Source organism: Acomys russatus, chromosome 14, assembly GCF_903995435.1.
Source record: "Acomys russatus chromosome 14, mAcoRus1.1, whole genome shotgun sequence".
NCBI lineage: Eukaryota > Metazoa > Chordata > Mammalia > Rodentia > Muridae > Acomys > Acomys russatus.
Genome location: NC_067150.1, coordinates 35,505,041 through 35,517,119, shown reverse-complemented (window position 1 = coordinate 35,517,119; position 12,079 = coordinate 35,505,041). Strand labels below are relative to the sequence as shown.

General features: G+C 47.6%; 1 pseudogene; it reads left to right on the top strand.

Moving 5' to 3' along the window:
- Window positions 1-737: 737 nt before the first annotated feature.
- On the top strand, window positions 738-838 carry LOC127198863 (uncharacterized; annotated as a pseudogene).
- Window positions 839-12,079: the final 11,241 nt, after the last annotated feature.

Below are 12,079 nucleotides of genomic sequence, written 5' to 3'. Positions count from 1 at the left end.
CACTAGCGGGGTATAGTGCCTCAGCCTTTAGCCCTGGCTTTTGGGAAGCAGAGGCAAGTAAATCTCTGTAAGTTCAAGGCCAGCCTGGTTTACATGCAGATTCCAGGAACAACCAGAGACACATAATGAGACCTTGCCTCAAAAACAAACAAGCAAAAACCAAGCAAACCCCCCTGTACCCCACCGTTAACAAGGGGTGACGGAGTAGATGTGGAGATGGCTTCTCAAACTTTAAGACTGACAAAGATTAAGGTCTGGCATTTATTTTTTAAAACCTGCAAATCAAAAATTCACAAAAAACCCAGCTGGGGAAAGAAAGCACACACAGAAGCAGACATTGAACAAATAATAATTATACAATTATTGCTCAATCTCTTTAACACAATTAAAGTAAGAAGGCAGAATTTTAACCCCTTGGATTAGCAACAATTAGGAGCGTGGAGACCTATCAAGTGCTAAAAAGGCTGTGTGCCAGCCTGTGTCCTGCTCCACGGATGGGAGGGTACAACAGGGCAATAGGGCTGAGGTGTGGGTCATGTGGTAGGACACTTGCCTGGCATGCACCCAGCCCTGGGTTTGACACCAGCACTTAGAATGGTGGCCCTTGAGTGCAATACCAACACTTAGGAGGTGGAGGCAGGAGGATCCAAAGTCCAAGGTCATCGTCAGCCACATACGGAGCTTGGGGCCAGCCTGAGCTACAATGAGACCTTGCCCTAAAAATATAAGACGAGTGCTGGCTTCTGCAGCCCATGTTACAAAAGTTGGAACGAAACGGAGATCAGCCTGGTCCCTGCGCAAGGATGAAACACAGATCTGTGAAACGCCCCACATTTTTTAGGCAAAAAGAAACCGAAAACAAACAAAATGCAGCTCTTGGGTGTGGTGGAATACCAGGCTACAGACAAAAGCAGTTGAGCAGTAACTACATCTTCCCCTGGCAATAGGGAAGCTCTCTCTAGCAAGCCAGAGGCGGAAAGTGTCAGAGGCAGAGGGCAATAGTCAGCACCAAGCCACTTACATAAATTTCAAAAAAAACCGCAGGGGACAACCATGCTTCTAAATGTTGCCGGTGTGTCTAAATAGCCAAACTCCAAACGACACAGGCCACTTTAGACCAAGCGATGTCAAAATGTCCTAGGCTGGTCGCTTGCCATCTAAAATGTGTTTTGCTGTCCGACTCCTGCTTCTAACTCTGCCTTGAGCTTGGGGTAGAGTGAAAATCCTGCGTCTCGTGTGACTGAGCAGAGAGAGCCAGCAGAGGGTGTAATGGCTGCTTTTAGAACACAGAGGCCGTATCAGGTATCCACATGTCAAAGCGGTTTCACCAGGATGTCACTTACTGGCCCACAAATAAGTTAAAAGTCCCTGTTCTGGTAAGTGTTCTGGGCTGTGAGGGCCAATTTTATCTTCTCCGTGAGAGCCATTTGCCCCAAGTCTCCATATGGTTGAAATGAATAATTTTTAGTGGGAGTATCACTCTTTCTTGGAGGACTTGTCTGGAACCCACGCTTAGTGTCCTTGCTTCCCAGACCTAAGCAGTCTAGAAGATCCCGCTGGCCTCCCACTGCAGTACCGCTGCCTCTGCATTTAAAAGCAAAAGCAAAAAAAAAAAAAGAAAAAAAAGTAAAATAAATAAGAATAAGGCCCCAATTTTTCTTAAAAGCTAGAGGATTACTTAATAAAACAGTAGAGATCAAAACAATAAAAACAGACAGTGCTAGTGAAAAGACGAAAGCCCATTTGGATGAGACCGTAAAGGGCTAAGCAAAGTCTTTTGTCTAGATTAAACATAAAGCCGTAAAGTAGGGACGCCTGAGAAACAGTGTGAAGCTTCCGGAGCCTCACACCAAAGGGAGGCCACCTGGAGCCGCAGGATGGAGCCGTGTACAGGGAGCTTTGGTCTTTCTCCTGGGCCAGACCACCCGGGATGGGGGTGGGGCTACCAGGGGAGGGTTGGGGGATGGGGTGAGGGGATGGGGGTGGGGGACGCCGACGCCGAGGACGATGCTTCCTCTGCTCCACTTGGGCTTCCGCCTTCCGCCTAGCTCCTTCCTGTGTTTGTATCCTCAGCAGGATGAGGACTCTGGGCCGTAGGTCCATCTCCTCACTACTGTAGGATCTGGGCAGATGCCAGAATAGCAGCTTCTTTATCTCCCACAAAGGTCCTCTGGAGCCCTAGGGTCCCCAGAAAGAGGAGGAATGTCTGCTCAGCTCATGACTTCCTCTAAGAAGTTCCAGGAGAGCTTGACGCCTGTCAATCTTTCTCCACCCCCAGATCCCCAGCTGGGCTCTGGATCACAGAGAGATCTTGCACCAATTAATCCTTTAACTACAACCTTAGCTGCCAAGACATCCCGCTCCAGGCACTGAGTGTGGAGGTCGTCAGTCGGTGATTAACAGATATTGATTAATTGACAAATGGAAAGGTCTTGTGTTCTGTTTTCCTTCCTCTTATTCTATACTGCGTGCTCTTTGGAAGGAACGCCTCTTCTCCTTTCTCTCTCTTCCATTTATTCTATTTGCCAAGAAATACTTGACAATTTTAGGCTTTAGAAACACCAGACAGGGGACTGGCCAGATGTGGTTAAGAGCACTGTCTGTTCTTTCAAAGGCCCCAAGTTCAATTCCCAGCAACTACACGGTGGGTCACAATCTTCTATAGTGAGATCTGGTGCCCTCTTCTGGCCTGTAGGCACACGTGTGGGCAGAAAACTGTATACATATAAATAAATAAATCTTTAAAAAGAAAAGAAAAGAGACACCAGACAGTCTTGGCCTCCCAAAGCCTACTGTCTGGGTAAGGGTGTGGTGGGAGAGAGGCTACGTACCTTGAGAAAGTAATGATTCGTTTGGAGATACCCAGTGAGTGGATACTGGAAAGGCCGTGGATAAGAGGAGATCTTCTTAGTCATCCTGGCCCAATTGGCATCTCTAGGGAGGGGACACCAATGAAAGACCTCTGGATGAGGCAGGGCTGCCTGGTGGCCAAGCAGAGTGGGAATGGAGGTAGGATGCACATCCGCAGGGGCTTCGGGGGAGAAGGTGCTGGATGTTTCAACACATAAAAAGGAGGCTGTGTGGTTATCAGATTTGCTTACGGTCAGAGCCTGGTCCTAACGACCCCAATAAACCAGGCTTGGTCACTTCTTTTTTTTTTTTTTAATGTATTCATTTACATGTGTGTATGTGTGTGACTATGTTTCTGCATATGGATGATTGTGCCTGGGTGTGCAGAGGTCAGAAGAGGGACTCAGGTGCCCTCTACACTTTTCTGCTTCTTCCTGGGATGCAGAGTTTCTTCCTGAACTTGGCCTTAATATTTCTTTGTTCTTCTTTGTTTGTTTGTTTGTTTTGTTTTGGAGACAGGGTTTCTCTGTGCAGCCTTGGCTATCCTGGACTTGCTTTGTTTATTTATTTTTTGTTTTTTGAGACAGGGTTTCTCTGTGTAGCCTTGACTGTCCTGGACTTGCTTTGTAAACCAGGCTGTCCTTGGACTCACTAAGATCCGCCTGACTCTGCCTCTCTGAGTGCTGGGATTATAACTGTGCACCACTGAGCCCAGCTTCAAGTTTTCCTAATTGAGCTGGAACCCAGCAAGCCCCAGAGATTCTGTTGTGTCTGCCTCTTTCTTTCTTTCTTTCTTTCAAGATTTAATGTATATGAATTCTCTGTTTTCATGCACACCAGAAGAGGGAATCATATTCTATTATAGATGGTTGTGAGCCACCATGTGGTTGCTGGGAATTGAACTCAGGACCTCTGGAGGAGCAGTCAGTGCCCTTAACCTCTGAGCCACCTCTCCAGCTCCGTGTCTGCCCCTTTCAGAGCCGGAGTCACAGGCATTTGTGGGATGCCCTTACAAAACTGCTAGGATCTGCATCCTGGCCATGACTACAGCAAGCACTCTTAACCACAGAACCATCTTTGCAGACCCTCACAATCCTTAATAGGCCGATTAACAAACAAATAACAGTGAATGACAGAAAAAGAAACTTACTCAATATGCTCACAGTAGGAAGGAAAAAGGACAAAGAGATCCAATGATTCTCCAAGTCTATCTTTGGGGTCCTGGCATGAGGTTTAGCTTGTAATCCCGCCCATCACTGACCCACCATTGTCTCAGCTCTAGCATCTCCTACAAGGTTGTCTGACAGGTTGTAATTTCTTTTTTTAAGTAATGGGAGACATGCTCCCTCTCTGGCTGGCACCAGGCTTCATCCTTTATTGTCTCCCATCATGAGGTAACTGGGGAAAATTCCAATTTCTTGGGGGGCTTTGTTTCAATAAAATATCTTTATGTTTGTCAGGATGGTAAGAGCACAGAATGTGTGTGTGTGTGTGTGTGTGTGTGAGAGAGAGAGAGAGAGAGAGAGAGAGAGGAAGAAGGAGGAGAGGAAACAGAAAAAGAGAGAGACAGACAGACACACACACAGAGACAGAGAGACAGAGAGAAAAGAAGAAGGAGGAGGAGAGAGAGAGAGACAGAGAGAGAGAGACTGACAGAGAGACAGACAGACAGACAGAGACACAGAGAGAGACAAATAGACAGAGAGACAAAGAGAGAGACAGAGAGAGAGACAGACACACACACACACACACACACAGAGAGAGAGAGAGAGAGAAGAGAGAGAGACGGAGAGGAGAGGAGCCCCCCCGAGGAGAGAGAGAGAGAGAGAGAGGTTTGAGAGGGAAACCAGGACAGGAGAGATGGCTCAGCCATTAAAGACTAGGCTCACAACCAAAAATATAATAGGGGGGAATCAGGTGACAGATCAGACCAGGCCCAGGGAAAGCATAAAAACAATGAGAGGGCACTGAAAGGTTGTAAGGAGATGAAATGATCTACTTTACACATGTGGAAATACCTACTAGAGACAGCATCGAGTAGCAGTGCCATGAGGGGCAGTAAAGTGCTTGCTATGAAAGCCTGGGGGTCTGAGTTCCCATCGCCAGCACCCGTGTGAGAGCTGGGCATGGTGGCACGTACCTAAAACCTTAGCATTGGGGAAGTGGAGTCAAGTGGATCCCTGTAGCTCCTTAGTTAGCTAGTCTGGTTGAATTAGCAAGTTCTAGATACTGCGAGAGACCAAGTCTCAAAAAAAGGTGAGGTCATTGAAAAGATGGCTCAGTGGATAAGATCACTTTCTGGTCCATTTTGTTGTTGTTGTTGTTCAAGACAAGGTCTTGTAGCTCTGTGTAGCTACCCTGGAGCTCACTCTGTAGACCAGGCTGGCCTTGAATTCACAGAGATCAGCCTCTGTGCTGGCTTTAAGGGCGCATGCCCCGCCTGGCTCACATTCTGTTCTATGGAGCCTGAGCTCCGTTCCCAGGGCTCATATCAGACGTGCTATTACCTGGTGTATACAGGTGCTTGTAGTTCCAACTTCAGAGGACCTGAGGCTCTCTTCTTGCCTCCACAGGCACCGCATGCATGTGCACATTCTCATACACGTACACACGTAACTTAAAGATAACATGGGTGTGACAGTGCACACCATTAATCCCAGCACTTGGGAGGCAGTGTTAGGTGAGTGGGAGGCCAGCCTGGTCTACCTAGCAAGCTTCAAAACAGCCAAGGCTACATAGAGAGGCTTTGAATCAAAACATTGAAAAATAAAATATTAAAAAAAAATAATAGTGACCGAGAAAGACATCTGAAGGCAACCTACAACACACACACACACACACACACACTTGAGTGTATGTGCCTGTGAAAGTCCCCACACAGACACATACCCACAACACATTAATAAAAAGAAATAACATTGTAAGTTGGAATGTGGCACATCCCAAGGAACATTTGTCTCCTGGAGCTTGTAGCAAGTGGTGGGGGCAGAAGGGAGGGAGATTCGAAAGATGCCACCCAAGTGCAACAAACAGCAAGCCTGCTTGGATCTTGATTTGAACAAGCCCAAAAAGCTGCAACCGAGGAAATCTAAAGATGCTCGGTGCATTTCATCACCGTCGGGAGCTATGCTCATCTTGTTAGGTGGTAATGGTATTGTAATTAGGTTCAAGGGAGAGAAGCCCTCGTCTGTCAGAGACGCACTGTAAAGTATTTACAGGGGGAGTGAAAGGGTGGCTGAGATTTGCTTTAAAATCTTCAGAAAAAAAAAGCAGTGCGTGGGAGCGAATAGAAGAAACAAGATTGGTGAAATGCTGATGGCATTTTGAAGCTGGGTGACGGGCACGCGGCCTTCTTGATACTAGTTCCTGGGAGGGTGAGGGGGAGAAGTGGAAGAAGAATATAATGGATTAAAAAAAAAAGTTTCCCTAGTTTGTTGAGGTTGTGGGGAACGGTGTCACCAATGTAGCCCCTGAACACTTAGTGGGGCAATGGAAAAGTAATTGATTTGGCCACGAGTGGGCCCAGCCTGCTCCAGATAGACTGTGAACCGGATGCTCTGACAACCCCGATGTTAGCCAGCTGCTTCCTGCTGCTTCAGGCCGAACCTCTGCTTCTTACCTGCCAAAAGGGAACTGTCGCAGTTGCTTTCAGCACAGTGGTTGATACAAGCATCGAGTAAAACAGTGTCTGTAGGGGCTGGGAAGCCGGCTGAGGGGAGTAAGAACAACACTTGTTCTAAAAGCCTGAGAACTGGATTAGAATCCGTAGTACCCATGCGTAAAGCCAGGCCTGGCTGCAGGTGCCTGAGTCCCAGCATTGAAGGAAGAAGGGGACAGGCACAGAAGGATCCTGACAGCTTGTTGGTCAGTCAGCCTAGCTCTGCCTCATGACAAAAGGTAGAAAGAGATGGAAGAAGATACCCAACATCCTGTCTGGCTTCCACGTGTGTGCACATGAGCACATGCAGCTGAACACTCCCGTACATACACTCGCACGCACACACACCCACCCCTATAAAACACCATCTCGTTCCCAGTACCATTGAAGCATGGTGATATAGAGTGGACTGAGGCCTGTCATGACTGGATTCTAGAACTTTCTCGTGAGGATTAGTGTTTGGTATCTAGACGCTGACTGAGCTGTGATTAGGTGTTGCAGACATCTAGCTTGATTGCATGCAAGCTCACACTCATGGCTTTGCTATGAAGACTGGAAGTTGGGCCCCAAAAGAGGCTAGGCGTGGTCCCTCCATGGGTATCCAGGGAGGAAGTGAAGGGGGGAGATGGTCAGAGGAGAGGTCAGTCACACAACCCACGGACAACCTCATGAACTTGGTGGTCTCAGAAAGGAGGGGATACAACTTAAAGTGGGTGTGGTACCAAGTAGTAGTAAGCAAAGGGCTGAGGGAACACCGTCATAACAAGAGGGGAGAGGCTGAGAAATCGACGGCAAGCGAAGAATCCAAAACTATGTGCAACAGACCTGCAACTGAGAAGCCGGAGCCACTAAGGGCTGGCCGGCTCATAGGCCTTCGCTGCTCCCCAGTTCCCACCTGTCTCCAGCTGGCATCAAGCTCTTTCTTTATGGATGAGCCAGAGATATTACAGCTACCAATGGCTCCTGATACCCTTTTCTCTGAGGAAGCTTCTGGAACTCAGGTTGGATGGGGCAGAGAAGCAGTCGGAGAACTTGCACACTGGATTCCCTGGAATTGAAGTCCAGGAGGCGCAGTTGAAAGGGTAGGACATTTCCCTTGGCTTTCTTACAGAAAACCTCAGCTGAGCAGTGGTGGTGCACACCTTTAATCCCAACACTCAGGAGGCAGAGGCAGGCGGATTGCTGTGAGCTTGAGGCCAACCTGGCCTACAAAGTGAGTCCAGGAACGCCAAGGCTACGCAGAGAAACCCTATCTTGAAAAACTACAAGCAAGCAAACAAAACCAAAAACAAAACAAAAAAACCTCTAGGCACAGGGACAAGAGGCTGCTAATTCAATTCTGTCTTCCTCACTGATTTAATCAAACCCTATACTGAGTGGAGGGAGAGAAGGAAGTCCCTCCTTCACTTGGGAGAGCCGTTAGTTCTGCCTGTGTCACATTAACACTAGTAGAACATATGATGGCTCACACTTCTCCAAAGTCGACAGTGATTACCTCTGGAGCCCTGTGTCACGTCACAGGGGCCTTGCATCCTGTGAGCCTGCCTGCAGCAGCATGGGGTGGGGAGGTCACCACTAGCAAAGATGCAGGGCCATGCTCCCTACAGAAAGTTGGGGAGCTCTGTGTTGGTGAGGGGATTCTCTTGCTCCTCTCACCAAGAAGGGGCCCTGTGAAGGTTGACAGGGAGCTTCCTGTGAGTACCTCAGACATCCTTAGGCCAACAAGAGGTGGGGCTGGGGCCTCATTGCAAACCAGGAAGCTAGGATCCAGAGGCTGAAGGTTCTGCACAGCCCAGGCTCTGGGCTCTGGGCTCCAGGCTCCAGGCTCCAGGCTCCAGGCTCCAGGCTCCAGGCTCCAGGCTCCAGGCCTGAACTGAGTCAAGTTCCTATTCTGCTGTCCGGTGGCATTCCAAGAGCCTCCAGCAGAAGTGCATTGTGGGAGGCCCAGTACTTCCCTTAGTCTGGCCGGATGCTACCTGCTACTACATTTGATATTACTTCTTAGAACCCTGCCTCAACCAGGTGACGGTAAACACCTCAAAGTGAAATGTCTGTGTTGAGGTGTCTGGGGGTGTTACCCTCTCTCCAACAACCACAGCTTTTTTTAAAACTTGCTTTCTTGTCTGGGGGGGGGGGGAATGAAAGTCAAATTTAGCATCCTCTTTGTTGTATGTTTCTTATGGGTGACAGTACCTAGCCTTCCTTCTCAGCATCTTTGGGTTGGCTCTGTGTTTTCTGAGCTCACCAGAACACCCGGACCAGTGATCCTAGCCTGAAGACCAGGACCACACCTGCATTGTCTTCCTCCTGGCAGAACTATCTACATGGAGACATCTTCATAAACTGGTAGCAACAGTTGTCCAGGGATGATGTAATTAAAAACAACATACACACCAGGGGCTTGAAACAAGTTCTATCATAATTACAGGGTCCAGAGTGTGCAACCCAAGTGTCCACAGGGCCACACCCACTCTGAAGCTCAGAGAGGAGCCCCTCCCCCCCAAAAATCCTTTTTCTTTCCCTTCCCCCACACATGGCTATTCTGATATTCACACATATCAGGGGTTAAGACTTTTGAGGCCTCTCCAGGAGCTAACTCTAGCAACAAGGACAGTGTCAGGAAAGCTAATGAAGCAAAAACCACATGTCCCAAAATTCTAAAAATAGATCTGTCATGTGATCTAGGCTTCCACTTCAGGTTATATATCTGAAGGAAATGGGGAGCGAACCCAGCATGCTGAAGAGATCTCTGTGCAGCTATGTTTACTGTGACATTACTCACAACAGCTAAAATATGGAATCATCTGGATGCCTACCAGCACACTAATGGAAACATGGTGTGTGTGTGTGTCTGTGTGTAGTGGAGTCTTGTCCAGCCAGTTCAAGGGCACCTTTAGATACACAGTGAGTTTAAAGCCTGTTCTGTCTCAAGAAATGGAAGGAAGGAAACGGTTGAAAGGCAGAGTCATGTGGCTTAGTTCCTGGAATGCTGTGTAGCATCCCTAAAGCCCTGGCGTCCATCTCCAGTATCACATTAGCTGGGCAAGGTGGTGTCCACTTGGAATCTCAGTACTTGGGAAGTGGACACAGGAGGACCAGGAATTCAAGGTCATTCTTGGCTGTATAGTAACGTTGAGACCAACTTGGGATACAAGAGACCCTGCCTCTGGGACTCTACCCTCCATCCCTTGTCTGCCCTGGCCAGCGAAGGGACTGGAGTCAGCTGTTGATTGGCAATTTGCAGAAGAACACCATGGATCCTGGTTTCACCCAGGAGGGATCAGCTGAAGGGAGGCTTCAGCCAAGGGCCCGGGGTGAGGGCTACTCTAGCCATAGCACCCTCTTCACTCTGTCACCCACACAAAAATCTTTGCCTCTGCCTCTTCACACTGGCAGCACTGCCATGACCCAAGTGCCTCTCAGACTCCCCGAAGGTTTAGCTGTCAGTCATTTCACAGGAATCAGATGCCTTGCTTTCCAGTCACTCCTTAGCGTTGACCCAAAACAGCAGCCTGCGGCCTAATAATCCCCAGAGTGTCAAGCTTGGCTCAGAGAGATTCCTATTTAAAGAAAAAAAAAAAAAAAAAAAAAAAAACGAGTCCACATCTGGTGTATTCAGTGAGCCTGTCTTAGCCTTCTGCTGTGGCAACATATGCCTGGGATAAATCTACTAACAAGAGGAAAGACGTTTGGGCTCATAGTTTCGGAGGCTTTGGTCTGGTTTGGCCAACATTGCTTTGGCAGTGTTGAGGCAGAATATCATGGTGGGAACATGTGCTGGGGAGGTCAGAGTCAGCTATAGAGTGGGTGTGATTTGCTGGAGGTCGCTGGATCCCCAGATGCACCCAGGAAGGACTGGCTGAGGAGAGGAAGTTCTTTCTGGGCTGGAAGCAAATTCAGGAGAAAGAGACTAGAGCCTGGAGAGATGACTTAGTAATTCAGAGCACGTCCTGCTCTTCCAGAGGACCTAAGTTTGGTTCCCAGCACCTGTGATGAATAACTCACAATCACCTGTAACTCCAACTCCAGGAGATATCATACTCCCTCTTCTGGCCTCAGTGCATGCATACGCGCACACACACACACTTGCGCATACTCCTAAGTTAATTAATTAAAAAGAGAAAGTGACTGGTAACCCATAAGCTTATGAAAGGGTATATGCTTAATCTTTCCCACAGGTATACCTGATATCAAATGTTTTTTTTTTAAAGATTTATATATTTATTACATATATATAGTGTTCTACCTGCATGTATATCTTCACACCAGAAGAGGGCACCAGATTTCATTATAGATGGTTGTGAGCCACCATGTGGTTGCTGGGAATTGAACTCAGGACCTTTGGAAGAGCAGACAGTGCTCTTAACCTCTGAGCCATCTCTCCAGCTCCGGCTTTTTTTTTTTTTTTTAAGTCAATTGGCCTTTTCTTAAAGTTTAAGAGCTTACTTTTAATTGCCTATAAAATAGTCCAAGCCTTTGGAGAGTCCGTGTGGCAGGAATATTTATAACAACTTACCATTTTTAATTGCTATTTTAGCATTATCTTCTGTCCTAGTTTAGTTTCTGTTGCTGTGATAAAACACTGACCAAAATCAGATTGAGGAAGAAAGGTTTATTTCATCTTAAATCTCTCTGGTCACAGTCCATTACTGAGGAGAGTCAGAGGACCGAAGGCAGGAACCTGGAGGCAGGAAACACAGGCTTTTCCATAGGCCAGTCCAGTGCAAGCATTTTCACAACTGAAGTCCCTCTCCCAAAGTGATATGGAAAGAGACTCTGTAGCTATATCAAGGTGACTTAAGACTAGGCAGCACACCCCCCTCGATGTGTCTCCTAGGTGACTACCAACTCAGGCAACTTGACAATGGTAATTAACTGTCACCAGAAGTGTATCAGGTGCATTTGGCATGGCTCCTGGGGAGTCCTGAGCCTCAGAGGCCTTCAGTGGTGCTCCCTCCCAGTAGGAAAGCTTGAAGTGGACTTCCACCCCCCTTGTTTCGGCCTCATCTCCTCCCACTACTGACATTCCTTGTGCTCTTTCCCCCACATGCACTACCTGTAGGAGAGGGCTGTGTTTGCAAAGGCCTAAGTTGGGACAGTTGTCCTATTGGATTTCTTTAAAGGCTTATAAATAAACCCAAGGACTGTTTCAATGCAGCCTGCAGGCTGAAGTTAGGAACTGTCTGATAGGATGCTAGGTCGTGGGTGCTTGTAGTATCTCTGGGCATTATACACACACACACACAAATGTATATGCACATATATATGTATATGTATATGTGTGTATATACATACATACATACATACATACATACATAAGTGTGTGTGAATTTATATGTGAGTATTTAAATAAGTTGGTAGATGGTTGGATGGTTAGGTAAACAAGACCTGGAAGCTGGGCACAATGGTTCACGCCTGTAATCCCAGCACTTGGGAGGCAGATGCAGGCGGATCTCTGTGAGTTTGAGGCCAGCCTGGTCTACAAAGCGAGTTTAGGACAGCCAAGGCTACACAGAGGAAACCTTGTCTGGAAAAACCAAAACCAAACCAAAGCAAGACCTGGAATTGGAA